We start from the raw sequence: 18,741 nt of genomic DNA on the forward strand, positions 1-18,741 counted from the left end.
TTTTGCCGAGTGGCTGTTCTGCATCACTGGAGGCAGCACGAATGCAGCTGATGCCAGCTCAGGGTCAATCTCCCATCTTCTAATTATGTTGCTTCAGGTAAAGGTGAAAATGTTGTAATGATACAAAAGGCTCATTCCCTAAAGTGTTAATATCCTCACTCCCAGAGAAGTAGGAGTGGAGGGCCTTTCGCTGTAATTTGAGTGAGACATTGAAGATGAATAGTGGAGGAGGAAGATTCGAAGAAATAACAGTTAGAAACGTTGTGGAAAAGAAACCCCCTTCAATGAGTACTTCTTTTACACTTTTTGGCTTTGCAGGCTACCCATTTTTTAAAGCAAAAGTATCAGTTTATTTCTGTACTTTGTTGCCAAATCAGAAAACAGAATCACACAAAGTATTACCATTGCTTGTATTCATATTTGTAATTATTCTTACACTTCAGATGTGGGGAAAATCCATTACTCATAATACTCTGTTTTAGTTGGTAAAGCACCAGACTCACAGATGATTAGTGATAGTTGATGAAATGAACTTTCTCTAAAGTTCAGGGGTCTTATGTTATATAAAATTGAATTTCTAAAACCAGTGCCTTTGATGTCCTCCCAGTACAAATATTTTACTCACAATTAAGTACTTGGGACAAAAGTCTGGGAGAAGGGGGAGAGAGAGAGGGGAGGGGAGATGTGGTTAAAGGCAATTCTCAGCAGGACAACTTAAAAATATGACTATGATTTCTCAATAGCTGCTACTGACTTTCCGGTTTACATGAATTTGCCAAATGTATTTTCTTTGGGTCAGATCTTACTTGTATTGCTCATACAAATATTCTTATTGACTACCCCAGAGAATAAAGCAACCCAAATTTTGCTTACTTTTTCTGTTTTGCTAATTCCCTTAGGATCAGTTCAAATAAATGAGGGTCCTACGTTACTGGATCAGTTAACAGGCTGTGAAACTATACTGATGTTCACATTAGCTAATTTTTTTCAGGGAAAATACTTGTGCTATTTTCCTTGGTTCTTTCAGAACAAAACCAAAAGAAGTTTGCCTGCATTTACAGTGGAAGCCCTGCTACCCATGGGCCAGGCTAATTCGCACGCTGTGATTAGCCCAGCTCTAAACAGATGCTGCCTCTGCAGTTCCTGCCACTTTTGCTACCATAATTTTGTTTGGAGTTTAATAGATTATTTTTTCTCTTTTGTTTAGTCTTTGGCCAAATTTTTCATTTTCAGTGTAAAATCCAACAATGGTCTATCTGAAGACTAACTCTTTATGCTGACAGCCACAAAGCTGCAATAAATTGAGCTTTTGCAAATCCCAGTAATGATACATCCTCACAGTGCACCAATAGCTATCACTTCCATTTATATCTGAATCTGTATGTGTACCTGCATGCCTGCCTATATCTTTATTATCAAAGCTCTTTTTCTACCTCTGTATGCTCTGTTTTGCACATAACACCAGTCTCAGATAGTTCAGGCTATATCTGGGACAAAAAAAGAATTTGTAAGGACATAATGTATAGCTTTCACTGTAAAGCAAACTAGGAGCAAGCATGATGGATGAGTTGGGGTGTAAGACTGCAGAAAGCTAGGAGTCTGGTCAGGAGGGAGCTGGGTTGAGATTCCTGGCACGTGGATGCTATTTTTAGTGCTTCTGGCAGCCTCCTTGGGGAAGCTGCATATGTGGCTTCCCACATTGTTTTAAATCTTACTTTGCATGGAACATGGGCCATCTCTTGCTCTATAAACCTAAGGTAGTACCACAAGCACCCAGCTTCCAGTGCATTTCTTAAGTAACACTATGATGTATTTTTTTCCCCTCAATATCACCATCTTCTTTCCAATGCACTAGGCAGTGTTTTCAGCCTCTGCTGATTCTTTACCAAAAATATTTGAACTTTTTCTAAAACTTGGTTGTTTTTCATGGGTTATAAAACCTCATTAGCAGGAACTTTTCCTCCTTAGGTAGATACAATGCTGAAGTGGTTAAGACATCAATTTATATTCAAGGATATTCACCACTAACTGCCATTACATCAGACCAAGGACTTTGACCTGTATTTGAATGTGCCTTGCCCTTGCCTCCTTTGGCTAGTGAGCAGGTCTGCAGACAAGTGCACATTTGGAAGAAGGCGTCTTTTCCTTGGGTGGTAGGAAGTTTTCCCCCGATGTCACATGAACAGCCACATGGACATTGTCAAAATCCCACAAAACTTGTTCTGCAGAAGAAATTAGACCGGATCCCAGTCTTTTGTCTGGGGAGCTGTTACTGAGCTCAGGGCAAAATAGCTTTCAGTCTATAATCAAAAAGTTTTGACTCATCTTAAAAAAGTTAAGACTCATCTTAGCCAACTTGTGTAAACAGATCAGTTCTTCAGAGAAGTCATGCAGGTTTCAATAGGAAACAAGGCACCCTCTGCACATTTGGGACAGGTCCTGCCTTGCTGTCCTGCTCCCCACTGAGCAAGTGACAAAGCTCTTGAGATGCCTCCCCCTTCAGGCCACCTGATGCACAGTGAGAGGGGATTAAAAAGGGCTCCCTACCGGTGTCTCTGGACCAGTAGGCACCAACTGACTAATGGCAGGGCAGGGGAATAGCCACAGGGTACTTGGCTTTCAGCACACTCGGAGGGAAATGGTCACAGAAGATGGAAGAGGGGGAGTACCTGTTGCCAAATGGCTGTGATTACAGCAGTGGCAAACTTCCAGGGAAATGCAGCCTCAGTTCTGTGTTATCAGGATCCTTTGTAAATTGCTATTAAGAAGTATTTTTCAACAATCTCATTTTTATTAGCCGTTTGTGCCCATTACAGTTTTCTAGTTGCTAGTTTGTTATGGCTGTAATATAAATACAGTTCTAAAAATGTCTCATTTGAGGAATTGCAGAGCTGGGCATGCCATTTAGACACAGATAAAAGCAGACGTAAGGGGCTTTCTTTGTAATGGATCTATTCTATATTTAACAGAACTGTCATATAAACCTATGCTACCATTTAAAATGCAGTTTCTAGGCTATAAAATAAACACCATTTCTAATATTGCTGTTGGCTTTCACCTATGGGATACAGTTCATTAAAAGCTCTATAAGGCATTTATGTGGGGTTACCATACGATTTACAATCTAGGAGCCACTCCAGGCAACAGATGTGTTTCTCTCCCATCTGAGGAACCAGTTCTTCAAAATGTTAATGATACCTGCAGGATCACCCAGCCAGGTGGGACTGGTATGAACAGTGGTGCAGTGCTGGTGGATACTAGCACACCTTCTGTGGCAGGAGCTCTGCTGGGTACAAATACCTCCTTCAAGAAGAGTAAGCCTGACAAACACTTTTGCATTTAGTTCCGTTTACTGAAGTTTCTAAGACAAGAAATGTACCCGGCTCAGGTCTCTGTGGGAGGTAAGGCAGGACTGCCTGTACTGCACTGAGAAACTAGCTTGTTTGCTTGCCTGAGTTGGGCTGAATGACCCTCTGGAGGAGCTTCTTTGGCTACAGAGATAGACATCCAAGTGAGATGGCTAAAATAAGTGGGAAACACCTGAACACAAGTTCTGCATTATTGATCTAATGCGAAGTTCCAAGAGTGCTTAGGGACATTGCCTCTGACATGGTGCCGTTTTGTTCCAGGATGAGATGAACTTTTCCTACTGGACTTGTGATTCAGAAATCAAATCACTGAGAATGCTTAGATCCTTTTGGGCCCCAGTGTCCCTCTGAGCCAGACCAAGAGTGTGCAGCTCCTTCTCTCTGAATTTCTGCTGTTTCTTCAGGTTTTCTGGGGGAGGAAGCCTGGTGAAGAGGAGAAGCAACCTGTGTCCCCACTGCATGTGGAGTGCCCTGATTGATCCCCAATGGATTTGAGCTGGCAACACTGACATGGTGCTGCTTGTCACTACACAGCAGCAAGCAAATATCTACACTGAGACACACCTGGAAGTTGCTGTCCCCACAGGGGACAGCCCACCTGCTTGCTGGCCTAATTATCAGAGACAAAGCTGTGCATCTCCTGAGAAAGTTCCTGGGATCTCTAACTGTCTATGGCTGCTGATAGCTTTGTCAGACTTTACCTGGCTGTACTGTTATTTTCCATGCCTCAGGCTGATCTTTATTTGTTAATGGAGCAAAATACTTCAGCTATTTCTGAGGCAGGCACTGGGGGAAATAATTTATTTATTTATTGATTGATTGATTGATTGATTGATTGATTGATTTGCTGGCAATCACTTCTCCAAATGCCCATGCTTTCTGGAAGGCACTTCAGACTTCTTAGGGAAGGGGTCCTTTGTGCTGCTCAGATGTGCACCATTTTCTGTTTTGTCTCAAATCTAACCACACTACTGCTTTGAAAAATCAGACTACGTGTACCAAATAAAGACTTGGCTTTGAGCAGCTAAAATTTTCTCAGAAATCCTTTTTTACTAAGTATTCTTGACCTCTTCACAGCAAAATGGTCACATACAGATCCACTGACCCATGAACCTTGCCCAGTAATACCAGGAACTTGCCCAGCAATGCTGTGTCTGCTGTGACCTGAGCCGCAGGTGGGATCCAGATCTGCAGCATGGCACTCAGTGTCTCGGGCTCTCCTGTCGCAGGAAAACTGGACAAGGATCTTGGAAAGCTAACTTGAGACTTAATGAACAAAAAGTCTGTCGGGGAGGTGGGAGGAGCAGGGGGCTGACACAGTGCACAAAGACTATTTAAATGCAAAGAAACTGGGAAGAGAAAGGAAGGTGTGAGAGAGATCTGGACCAGGCAGGTATGCAGAATAAAACTGAGAGGAGGATGCAGGCATGTACAAGAGAGAGAGTCTAGCAGGAGCAAAGTGGCAGACAGGAGGAGAGGACTTCTTTATAAAAAGACTTGTAAAATTGTTACTGTACCAACAAGCAGTCACAAGGTAGAAAATGCTTGAAGTAAGGTGGTCTATGAAACTTCAGTTAGGTTCCCCTGTGCTTGTACCTTTTAACACTGCTAAATACATGGTAGTGTTTTAGCAAGGCTTTCTGGGTAAATGAGACTGGTGGGCAAGCACTATGTAGAAGTGCATATGTGCATGCATGTGCATCTGCCTGTCTTTATGCAGGTCAATTACCTCATTAAACAGTAACTTTCCTAGTCCCTTGGCTTATTTGAGGTATATTTGACTGAGGGACAGCATGCCTGAGGTATTAGTTTCACACACGTTTTGTGGTAGCTTGTGGCTTCTGCCCTAGCATCTAGCACAGGGCTGCTTGAGAAGACACCACAGGAGTAGCTACACGTGGGCTGAGAAACTTCAGTCAGAGGCAGCTGTGCTGTGACAGAAAAAAAAAAATAAAGGTAAAAAAAAAATTAGGACTCTGGTATTTCAGACTAGGCCTTGAAGATGAGTGGAAACTCAGGAGTTTCATCCCCTGGAGCCTCAGTTCCCTATTTGTCCACTAGGTCCTGTCACAGAACAGGAGTGTTGCAAGAATAGCTTTGTATTTGTGGGACAATAAACAATCAAGACAATAAACATTGAAGTTAATTCACAAAGGAAGGCAGGGGGGATTCATCATTATCTTTCTGTAGGATTATTCAGTGTATCCAGAAGTGGCGATAAATAGTTAAAAAGCCCAGTCACTTAACCTTAGACCCTTCACAGCAATGCATATGTGAGGATCCAAGCTGATTTCAGTCCCCTTTAAAGCGGGTGATGATCTCAAGTGGCCAGTCACCCTCTGGAGATACGTTTGTCCTCCAGCTACAGAAGGAGCCTACGGTGACCAGGCACCTCTGGAGTGCCTGAAGTGGGTCAGATGAGCTCAGGATGCAGTGGCTGCTCTCCAGGCTCTTCCTAACATACTGCAGTCGTATGGGAAAAGCTTGGGCAGTGGTGCTCGCTAGCAAGTAAGAGGGGAGCAGAAAATGTTTCCAGAAGTGGTATCCTTCCTGACATAACTTTTAATCTTTTATATTGGGAAAGATCTTCCAGTGCCGCTCCTTTACAAGTGATATTTATATTACAGAAGTTCCTGAAAGCCTCCAGCTTGGTCACACCAAGCACTGAACAGAGTTGTGAATTATCTTCTATCACAGAAGTCTGCATATAATTCTGAATCTGTATTTGGATTAAATGGTCTAACTTCTACTATATCAAGCACCATGAAGACTCAGAAAAGTTAGGTGTCGGGATCTTTACAAAATCAGGTCACTTTCATTAACAATTGTATATGCCAGAAAAAGAAGCATGAGCCACAGTTTTGGCGTATCCTTAAGTCACACTGAAGTTAATGCACCATTAAGAGCCTTGCTAGAGTCTAACACAGGACTGCCTGGGAACCAGGGGAAATCATGCAGAGGCCAGGAGCACTCATGAAACTGGGGAGAGCTGTAATGACTTCCTTATTACCCATCTCCAAAGTGCACTGAGTGGAGCTCTGGCACAGGAGACAGCCTGGCCTATAGCATGTAAATAAATAACAAATGAGCAAGTCAAAGCGAAGGCAGAGATGAATGAAGTGGTTCACACAACACAGCTATAGTTTTATGCTGTCTCCAGGCTATGGAAGGCAAGCCATCATACTTTGGTTCAGGTTCTCAAAATCATTTTAGTGCCATAAAGGGTGACTTTTTTTTTTCTTTTTAATGAAAATCCATATTCTGGAACTGTCTTACGAAGATAAATAGAGCCAAGAGGGATAGCATTTTTCAACAAAAGCATTAATAAGTGACCATTATTACATGGATAAATGTAATTTTGGGATGAAAACAAAGTGTAATTCATTTTTAATTAAAAAATTAATCTTTGAATTGATTAATAAACTTCAAAACCAGCCTCCACATTGGATTTTTCTAAAACCAACATGAAAGCCCATTTTCTATCTAAGGAGATCAGGAATGCAATTGTCAGCAGGACTAAAGCAATATTTATAAAAGGGCAGTTTTTAAAGCAATTACAAATTAAGATAAGGAATTTGTTCTCATGGATTGCATTAATTGTATACCATGTTCAAAAATCAAGTTATCAGAGTAATGGACTTGGGGCATTTAAATTTTGCTTGCCAGCAATGTACAAAGTAGGTTCAGACACCTGCTGTAACCTCACTCACCAGCATGTCCAGGGAGTGGTGATGATCAAGGAATACACTTTAAAATGTTATGAGCAGGCTGAAAAAGATGGCTGTGGACAGATGGCAGACAGCTCAGCTGGCAGATGTCTGGTACCCTTCAGTGTGGAAAGAGGGAATACATCTAAGTCTAGAAAGGTGGGTGGTGGGTTCCTCTGCATAAGAAAAAGTGAATTTAAGTCTGTGTTACCTCAATAAAAAACTACTGAGAGAACATGTCATGTCTTTTAGTTCTGGCTCAGAAAGCATTACGGGGATATGATGCTCAATTGAGCATCTAGAGATTTCTAATAGCCTGTGAAAAAAAGAATTGACTGAGCCTGGCTGGAAGCTTGCAAGAAAGGATCATGATGAGAGGGCCAAATGGAGGAAGTTGCGTGTCTGTACAAGAAGCTCAGCAGCAACAGCTATCAACAGCAGCAAGAAGAGCAAGCCTAGATAATTCACCTCTAGCTTTTAGGCTTTATCAAGCCCTGTGTGCTGGGACATGCCACTGCAGGGCTAGGGATCTGGGCTCCAGCTTCTCCACTGGGGAGATCACTTTGCTGACCCTCTGGGTTGTCACCCCATGTCTCCTTATTGTGGAAAACTGGCATGCGGATGGAACACTACAAGAACAGGGCTGATCCTGCCCAGGCCTTACCATCCCAGCTGGGAAACAAACTGTCAGGGCATGGACCCAACCCTTGAACTTAGAACTGACCCAGTAACACACAAATAGCTGCATAGAACCGCAGAAAGCAAAAATATTTGTCATCCAGTAGCCCAGACCCCAAATAACTGAGGCACCTGAAATACCAGCAAGATATCTGGATTTTGCTGTCTGGTGGCTGGACAAGGAAGTAACTCAAAGAAAAAAAACTAGGATGGACCAAGTGACTCTGCGGACCATGCTTACAGATCTTCACCCTAGCAAGCCAAAGCTGAATAATACATTTCTAGCCTCTATCAGTTAAGGCAGTGGTGACAACTGATGCCTATATGGCAGGAATGACTGAAACATTGGGTCAGAAAGGAAATATCCTGAAAGACAGATCAGCGAGACAGTGTGTACCTGCTCAGGACACTGCCAATAAGTCTGCTGAGGAAGATGGCTAGGAGGATCTCCAGATAATGACACCCAAAAGAGACATCCCAGCTGTTCCCTAAGCACCTCCAGCCTAATGACAGCTTGGTGGCAGCTGCTGCCATAGGGGTGCCAAGGGATCACTTAGGAAGGAAGGGACCTAGGGAAGGCTCTGGTCCCACCTGCTGCTTAGAGCTGGTTTAGCCAAGAAGCAGACTGAGATGCTGGGTCTGCTTGGACTACAGAAAGGACTGTCTCCTTCTAGAGGGAGGACATGCAACTTGCTTTCACCAGGGAAGGCTGTGGATGATCTAGACAGAAGAAGAAAGCAGAGGCACCAGCTGGCAAGGGGATGCCAATGGCTGAACTGGTAAATCCAGGGGGGAAGGGAATTGCCTCCTGGCTTAGCAGATTGACACATCCACCAGCACATCTTCTATGTGTTTACTGAAGTATTACAATCTCCTTTCCCAGGCTGCATGGAAGTTAGAGAGTTTATATTTTCATCTAGTTCTTTTTTGAGGAAGACTAAGAGAAATTAGGAAGATACCTAAAAAGACCCTCCTCTGTGAGCTGAGGAGTGAGGATGGCCAAAAGGCTGGTCTGCTTACCAGAAATAACGAGAATAATGAAGCACTAATCTGCCTTGTTGGTTCAGATGGATTTCCAGCATAATGGAGCAATGAAACTGCACATCCCCCGCTGGGGAGCTCCTGAGCAGTGAAGTATAATTCTTGTCTGAGAGTTAAATGTCAGTATGGCTCTTTGCTGTGAAATTGCTGCACTGCTTAAAATACACACAGAGACACACATGCATTTTGACACTGGAAAAAAAGCTGTGTTGGCATTTATAAGATTGTAAGGTCAAAGTTAATTTTATCAGATTTACTAATTGTTTTCAAACTGTGTCTTTTGTTTAAACTGATTTAAAAGTAAACTCTGACTTACTGTGATTTGGTCTTAAATACTTGTTGGTATCAGTCATTCTTAATTATAAATAGCTTCATCCTTCTTCCTTCTTATCAAACTTTAACATATGCAAGATAATAAGAGGGATTTTAGAAATATTGATGCAAACCAGCCACCCCTGAATCATGTTAAGTCAATAGTCCCTAAGAATTAATGTTCAGATCACAGAGGGAGTGTGCAGTGAGGGGTTGGGGAAGGGAGAGAGACTTTTATGGATTTTGAGCCTGAACTGATTCATTACTCATTCCATTTAAAACTGTCAAAGACGATTTTGTAAGCATGAGTCCATTTCCTTTCTGTTTAGAGGGGTATATGGCACTATGACTACAAGTGAGCACAGTTAAAAGAAGACAGTCATGGCTTAGCGCATGCTCTAAGAGGATTGCTGTCATCACTAAAGCTAAACTAGAGGGACTAGGGGGAAGATGAGATTTCCTACTAATATTTGTCCACAATTGTGTTCCTGAAGGTATTTCTGTGCTTTGCTTTGTTCCTGTATATATATATATATACATATATATATATATATATAAAATAATGCTTTCATTCTCTAAACAAAAAATTCCTAGACTAGATTTGCTTTCCTGCAAGAAATCTTCCAGGGACTGGATCAGGGCCTCCCTGTCTCCTCATGTCCTTGTCCCTAGAAATACTACACCAGATTAACAAGAACGGGTTGGCATAAGAGGCAGGAGAATTCCAGACTCTGATTTGGATGTTTTCATTGTGTTTCCTCTGAAATAGCTTGGCCCCGATCCTTCAATCATTAGTTATGCAACTGAATTTTGTACATGTGAGCATGATCATTGACTTCAATGTAAATGCTCCCATTGGTAAAATAGTTCACATAACTTACATGTTGGAAGGACTGAATTCTATGTAAAATGGTTGGATTTTCCACAGTTTCTTTGTCCTCTGTGTGTTTTCAAATCATGGCATGTCATTTTATTGGCATGTCAAACTTCTCCTTGGAGAACCAATAGAACTAGGAGACAGCAAGTTGGTTCTTGTATATTGCAAAAGATGTATCTGCAGAAATGTCTGCAAGACATGTAAAACAATCATCCTATCCTACCTCACCTACAGTCTCAACTGGAGTACTGTGTCCAGTTCTGGGCATCATACTTCAAGAAGGCTGTAAATCAAATAAATTAGAGAGCCCAGAGGCAAGCAAGTAGAATAATCATAAGTCCAGAATACATCCCTATGGATGCAGAGGATGTGGAGATGTCACGAAAGTACTTTGTTTAATCTAGAGAAGACAAAGGAATACATGACAACAGTCTGCAAGTTTGCAAGGGGTGATCACAAAGAATACAGGCTTAATCTGTTCTCCATGTGAATATGACAAAAAGAGATGAGCCTCACTTGCAAAATGGGAGACTGAGGTTCCTTAATATTTTAATACCTTTCTAGTTTTAGAAACAGGACAGCAGTCAGCTTTTTTGCCTGGAGAAGAAGGATGAAGGTGGTGGAATCTTCTGCACTGAAGGCTTTCAGACAAACATCTACAGCTATGAATAGCTGATCCTGTGTACTGGCAAGGGGGTGGTTAGACCTCATGAGGTCCTCTCCAACCCTTACCTTCTGTTCACACAATCAACAAAATTCACAGATACAGTCTAAGGGCAGTCTTATTACTGGGACTAGAGAAAAGACAGAAAGGACCAAAACATTGGTTTCAGACCTCAAATGGAGCTTGTAAAGCATCGATAATGTTCTCTTTTGATTAGTGAAAGATGAAGAAACAACATGAAAAGAATAAGCACAGAACTGTAATGGGACCCTTTTGGGGAAACGTTTTTTTCCTGCTCCAGCATACTTTTATCTTTTTTACTCCTGATCTTTAGATTTTATCTCGGGGCGGGGGAGGGGGGGAAGGAAATGACATTACCAAGATGACACTGAAGTAGCTTCTTACTTCAAACCCTTTTTGCCAAAATTACTTAAAAACAATTATGTTTATAATGATGAAATTTATATTCTTTGCAATGTCCAAAAAACAAGTAGAAAACCTGAGAACAAGCAACACCCACTTTTGTGCTACACTAATTTGGCAGGAATAAAAACCTGCAAATTCTAGTGCAGCTTTTTTCAGAAGTGAATGGAAATGGGATCTAATGACATTCAAGTCATCTGCTCAGGTTGCTGAAGCTGAGTGGAAGACAGATTTGATGGAAATCTGAGACTGAGTGCATATATAAAAATACAGAAATGAAACTGTAATTTTCTTTTGTTATCACATGAAACAGCAGCCCCATATTGCTTATGGAGGAAGAAAGCTGTAAAAAAATTAGGGAGAGAGATTAATGTTAAAGACTATAAAGAAATGGAGCTGTCTTGCTCCTTAAAAAAAAATAAATAAATAAAAAAGTTCAGCATGGATCCATATGGTGTGAGATTTCTCTTCTGTGACATTTTTATTAAGGTTATGTATATGACCGTTCATCTTCATTCTGCTGGTGCTAATTGCTGTCTATTGGACCCTTCGCTACTGTGTACAGAGAACACATGCTTCCCCTCGACACTGCCATCGCCGCGAGTGCACTGGATTGTTCTGCTGTCCTCAGATAGGAACCTGCTGCTGCTGCCTGACCGCAACAGCTGGGAATATTCTGCTTTTAAAAGCTTATCTTGTTGATACTTGAGTTGAGCTATTACACAGTGGAACAAGCAAACAGAATGAATGGACCCTCTGCGGGCAACTTATGGTAACAAAAAAAGCTTCCATGTGCTTTTGAATGTGTCTCTTGTCTTGGAATTGACAGTGATGTTTAGCATAGATGTTTCCTGCGAAGAAAACATGATGGTATAGAGCCAGGAACAGTCTAAAAAGAAACATGCACAGAAGACATGTTCAGCACTTAAGCTTCTTTGCAACTCTAAGCAACATTTAGTGACCAATTTTGCAAAAGTTTACTCATGCAAACAGCCCCGCTGAAATGCAAAGGGCTGCTTTTTTCTCTAGAAAGGCTGATTTGATTAAGAATTACTTTCATGCACAAAATGAGTACGTAAAGCATAGCCCCTCGACCTTCTATGCTTTTAGGCAATCAGCCTGAGAATAAGGTTATTTATTTATCGGTATCAGGTCCATGCACACACACATATATAGCATGTACATGCAGATCAGAGCACAGAAACACAAATATTCCCATGTTATGGATGGGACCACCCAGAGAAATACAGAAATCTATTAATTTTGCTTATCACTTAGACTCCAATTTAACAAAACATCTAATAGTGTCGTGAATTTTTCTGTCATGAAGAAAGTGTTACAATCATCTAATCTGACTTCCTACATAATGCAGACCGTAGGATTTCCCTAAGAAATTCTGACTTGCATGTGCATGCATTTTAGTTCAAACTGTAAAAGTTAGTAGCAACAATAAGAATAATTACCAGACTTAGATCCATGCAATTAATGAATCTTAAACTGTTACCTTCTTAACACATTGCCTTTTGTGAATGGTGCTGTGCTTAGCCATGCCCCGAACGACACACCAGTCTTACTACAGACTCCACATGACCTCTAGGCAGGAAAATCTCTCTTCTGAAGCCTTAATGGAGGTGTTGTCTGAGCAAGCACAGACCCTGAGTGACATGTGCATTATTCTGTGCGTGGACGAACATCTGAAAATTTGGCTCTCAGACCACACTAGATAATCTGTGAGAGTTGAACTTGACACCTAACAGCCAGACTTACTTGTAACTTTGGTCTCACAGTGATGGTGATTCTTGCTACACAACCGCTATTTTAACCCATTAACCTTAGTTAAGTGGCCGGTTTTAGTTGGCATAGGTGACCCGTGGCTACACAGTTCCTTTCCCCACATTCCTGGTGGCAAATTTAGCTTAAGGAAAAGCTATTCTCTTCCCCTTCCCCATCACTTCTGCCTTGTGCTACTTTCTCATTTGCACTTATGCAACTGTTTATAGGGTTATGAAAAAAATGGATGAAGCTTAGAAGTAATTTATTTTCTAATTCTATTAAAGGAGTGAGAGACCTTCTTCAAGTGGCATTGATACATTCAGGAAAAAATGATAATTTGGAATCAATATGAAATGAATTCCCATTTTCTCCTTTTATCACTATGATTAAAAAAAATTAAATAATTTGCATTTCAAAAAATAATTTCAGTAGGTGTACAGGCTACTTTCACTCCCTGCACTATTTAAGCACTTGCTAATTACTATATTTAGTCCATGTTTTAAATAGAACTGTTTCCAAAGTGCTGAGAACAGAATTTTGAAAATAGAACATCCCAATTATCCTGCAATTTTTTTCCTTAGCTAAAAAAAAATTAGTTCAATGAAAATTTATTAATATTTTTACACTTCTTCTGAAAAGAATGTGTTTGCATCATTATTAATAATAATAATAATAATAATAGTATTTTTAATATTATTTGCTTAGATCTCATTAAGGGGAAGTAGCACCTCAGAAGGCTAGCCAACAATAACAAACACATATATTTGCACGAGTGCATGTATATAATTAGACTGGAGATGGCTTAACACGTTACTTTGAGGAGGAGCCTTTGACCACTTACTGGTCAGAGAGATAAACTTCCAAAGGATCCCAAAGTTACTAACAACTCCAGTAATCATTACTGAAACAAACAAACAAAAAAAACAAAAACCAAAAGCAAAACAATAACAAAAAATAACATACTATCTATTTTAACTTAGATATAAACCTGCCTCTGGTCAAAAGACTTCCTCGTCACTTTTCTGAATGCTGCCCCAGGGCCTTGGCCACATTCCCTGTGACACATTTTGATTTTGGGGATGTGATGCTGCCCAGATGGGGATAGATGCAGCATCTCTCACTTTTTTTGCCAAAACCGGTTGTTTTGTGTGCTGTCAGTCTTCAGGTTTGCCCCAGAGTTGGCTGCATTTAAGATGACTGGAGGAAGTGGTTCTTGTGTTCACATTTTTATTTAACTGGACAAAATTGTTTGCTGTTTCTCTAGGACAATGCTATGTAATCTTTAAATTTTTGTGGCTACAAATGCACCTAAAAGTTAATCTTCAATAATATTTTGCTGCCCTTTTCTTCATCTTCTTCTCTTCATTCTTGTCCCTACCTTAATTCTGGCTTTTGTTCTTATTTGAACACTTCTTGCCCCACAGACTTCTGGCATGACAAGTCAAATTATTACCTTTTTGTTCCCATGTACAAGAAAACAAGGATACTGTCCTTGCTTGGGGAAGGGAGGACCAGACAACACATTTGGATAAACGCCTAACCAACTTTGAAATGTTTTGTAAAATTCTGTTAATGTTTCTCTGCCATGCATGAGGGTTGCATCAAGTGCCTTTTTCAACAACGTCACTGTAGACAACCATTTATCAGGTGTATATTGTATGGCAGCATGGTGTTTGGAAATTCCATTTGCCATATGTTATTCATGATCCTTGCTCACAGCCTTCATTTGTCAGGGGATTTAGATCTCAGCTGTGTTTAGTTTTGGGGGCTTGAGAACAAGTTGACCCACAGGCAGACACCTAATGATATAATTTGTTCAGTGCAAAAGGTTTGACTGCCCTCTATCAACCTTTATGCAGACAACTCCTTTGAATACAGTAATGGATGACAATATCAAAAGCATAAATCTCGGCAAACTTCAAGGTTTCCTGGAAAACATGACTCTTAAACTTTAGGCACATAGACGTTTGGCACAATGTCAGAAACTTTCTGGACTATTCATTTATCCAACTCTGGCCAAAAATAACCAAAGACTCTATGTGTCTGTTGATTTGTTTTGAAATTCATTCAAAACGGCAAAGAAGTTAAAAAGTAAGAGACCGGCAATTGAGAAACAAGACTTCTGAAGTATGAAAGATCCTTTTCTATATCTTACAACATGTGGTGCTAACAAGCCAGGTCATGTCCCTCATACAAAATGCTTTCTGTGAACTTAGTGTGGTTAAATTAGCAAGTAGAAATGACATGGTTCAGGTTCCTTAAGGTTTTAGAAAGTAGTAAATAAAGGCCTTGCTGGAAGAGCTGCTTTGGAGGAGAAGAACATACTGACAACTGTGGTCTCACTCCCATGAGCAGGACAGCACAGCCAGGGCAATGGTCTTCTTAAGCCCTGTTGACCTCAAGGGTCTCAGTTTCCCTTTTTTAAAATCTGTCCCATATGTGACATCATCCTCTGGGGTTTTATTATTTCTCTTCTATGTATACTTCTGCTTTCCCCCTGCATTACCCCTTCTAGTTGGGAGAAGGAGAAATCCACCCTCCTGTTCTGTACTCAGCCTCCCCTTGTCTTTCCCCTTGGCATGCATCCTCTTTTCCTAAGCAGAGGGGGTGATCAGGATACCTCCCAATTTGTATTGTCATTCAGGCTTTTTGTTGTTTTACCTGAGAGGACATGTTCCTGTGCCAATGAACGTCCTCAGCTCCAGACTGGAGATGTGCCCTTGATAGCACAAAACGTGTTTGAATGGACCTCAATCCTTCCATCACTGTTGTGTCATTTTAAATTATAAGGAAACGGGAGAAAATTAATCTTTTTTTCTTTTTATTTAAAAATTTTTTTCAACAGTCTCTTTAAGCAACTTAGTAACAACACAGATACATGAAATTGACTGCAATGTTCCTCATCTTTCCTGTTACGTACCCAGAATCTCTTTTAACAGCTTGAGGTTTTCTTCATTAAATCCTTCTTCACTCTCATGCATGCCAGAATGCTTACATATCCCAACAAGGGTGATCAGAAAAGAAGGGCAATTATAATTTATGAAAAAGTCATTTGCTTTGTTACTGCTTCATGCTGTTCCTCTTGTTATATAGTAGATGCAGGAACTACAGTATTTTGCATCTGCAACAGCTTTTTTTATTTTTATCTATGCAATGTCCACTAAAAAAAAAAAAAAAAAAAAGAGCCCTTATTTCTGTTTGGAGCCCTTGCATGCACTGTATAATCCCTGTAGTAGTGCCAATAGCAGTAACAACACAAAAAAACATAGAGCAGTTTTCCAAAAAACACAGCGCACAGACTGCACAAGTCCTTGCAAGGGATTTGTGACAAACTGGCTGGCAAAAAGAATGGCATCTTCTGAGTTTCAGCTGCTTCTGCAGATGCAGAACTGAAGATGCAACAAGGTCCCTCTCTGAATGCCAAGCTGCCTATGAAAGAAGCACGAAGAGAAAATACACTCTTGGATAGGAAATATTCTGTAGACGTTGGAGTGTGGCTGTTATGTACGTTAAGGGAAATCACACTTTTTTCAGTGTGACAGTTCTACGTACATGAAACAAAGGTGGACAGGGAAGGCCAGCTGGCTGTGAAGAATAGGTAGTGGAGAAGAAGTAAAGACAGTAGCAGAACAGATTGGAAGGGAGCTGTAGAGTGCAGAGGGAAAGCAGACAGCATGATTTAACTTTCAGAGGACAGGGCAGTAACTCCCAGCCTGTACATAGCTTGGAGACTGCTGTGTCTGTCTCAGAAATAGGTCTTCAGCACTGATGAAGAACAGCTTCTGTGTTCAAGAGTTTTTCTGTTTTCTGCAACTATAGGAGCTTCTTTTCTAACAATCTAATGAAAAATACTTATTACCTCTCCTAAGAAAAGATGCTTAATTTTTTAAATGAGCAAAAAAGATCATTTCAATAAACATACAATGGCAATGCACATGCATAAGAGATGGTTACTCTTACTTTTCCACATCAGGTGCTTACTGCAGCTGCTACAGCTGCGTTAACAACTCATGAACATAGCTGAGCTTGTGCACAAGTGTGACATCTTCACTACAGAAAAGGTCTGGTACATTGGACCCAGAAGAAGAACTAGCCTGTTGCCAAACAAGAATGTCTGTCTTTCTGTGTGGTCTTATCAGGTAATTCACTCTTTTACCAAAACGTCAGGTTTTGAGGCGGAAAGATGGTGAACCCATCAGCCATTGTGAGGATAAATCAGTTGTCAAATTCTTTCAATATGTAGGTAGCTGATTAAGAAAAAGCATCATTGCTGCATTTTGACATTTGCAAACGGAAGATGTAGAGCTGCAGAATTCTGAAACTGCAGAACATGTGTGTAGTTTGGCTCTGCTCAGAGCACAAGTTATCCCAATTTTCATGTGTGAATTATTTGGCAGACCTTCTTCCCCTGCTCCCACAAAACTGTCAATTTCAATAGTAAATCTCAACTCTGAATACTCCATCCTAGTTCAGCATCCAGGCCTGATATAAATCAACTAGTTTCCTCCAGTGGACCTATGCTGGTTTCTGCCAGCTCAGCATCCAGCATTGAGTATTTCCTCATATGCATTACTTCTTCTGGTTTGACCAGCCCTTGCTCCCCTTTCTAACTAGGCAGAGTGACAAGCTGTAGTAGGCATGCTCTGATTTCCTTATCGCAATGGAAACTCCTTCTTTTCCTTTCAGATTCCCTGTATAGTCTGGCAGGACCACCCTGCCATCATTCATCTCTCTCTCACCTCAAAACCCACACTAAGGCACAGTGTTGCCAGGCAGCTTCTTATGTTCTGGGGAATCCTTATCCCAGAAAACAGATGACTATAGTAATTGGGTTTGGATAAAACATTTCTCCCCCTGGCTGACCTGTGTCAGGGCAAAACCAAGGTACACTGAGGGGGTCCACTGAAGAGCAGTGGCCACTAGCCTGTCTTCCTGTAGAAGGCTCTGATCCCTTCAGAGAAAAGGGGAAAACTCACTGAGAAAAAAAAACTTATTTGTTCTTGGAAATGGGAATGGGAAGGCTTTAAAGTGAATCAAGATGAGAACTGAAAGGCTCTTGCAGTGTCTAGTTCATGAAAGGTATTAGAAGGTCATATTCATTCAAGATATCAAACACTGAAAGCTGCTGGAATGACAGCTGGCAGCAGAAGGGATTGTGTCTACTGCCAGTTATGGAGGTCAGGCCAGATCCTAGCCCTGGCAGTGCTTTCTTTGAGGGTTGACTACCTCTGCCTTCAAAGGGAAATGACAGAAGTTTCCACCTGCAACCTATAAGAAGTCAAAAGAGAATCTTCCTCTGAAACAACCTTTGGGGAATCCCGCAGTGAGGGGAATGATCACAGTGGAAGTGGAGGCATGACACACAAGAAGTACAGTCTTACTCAACAGTTCTGCTTTGGACTTAGTCTGACTAATAGGCCTAAAGAAACTTGGCTTGGGACCTATTTTCATTTCTAAACAAATATTTACTCAGTCTTGTCGAGTTCATTAACTCTTCATGTGTGTATCCTGTACACAGTGTACAGACAAATCATCAGAAGCTGTTGGCTGAAGACTGATAAAATGAAGAAAGAGCTCATTTTTAACATATATTTATATATGTCAGGGAAGTGTAAACTTTTAATTTTGTCTAGCTTTTATTTAACAGATTTGGCACCTTTGGACTATGGTCTTTATGTTGGCACACCAGCACTGCAGTCAATGGACCTAAGCCAAGAAGTTCTCAGTAATGCAGGTTTTGGCTGTTCACCTTTCCATGTGTAGTCACAATTATAAACTCCTACGTCTACCATCGCAGTTGCACAGTACCCCACCAAGCTGTCCTTCATTCCTCAAATCTCAAAAATTGTTACTTTAGCTAAGCGTCATAACTGAGGACAAATCAATACAGTAAATCTG

Source organism: Falco peregrinus, chromosome 7 (assembly GCF_023634155.1).
Source record: "Falco peregrinus isolate bFalPer1 chromosome 7, bFalPer1.pri, whole genome shotgun sequence".
Taxonomy (NCBI): Eukaryota; Metazoa; Chordata; class Aves; order Falconiformes; family Falconidae; genus Falco; species Falco peregrinus.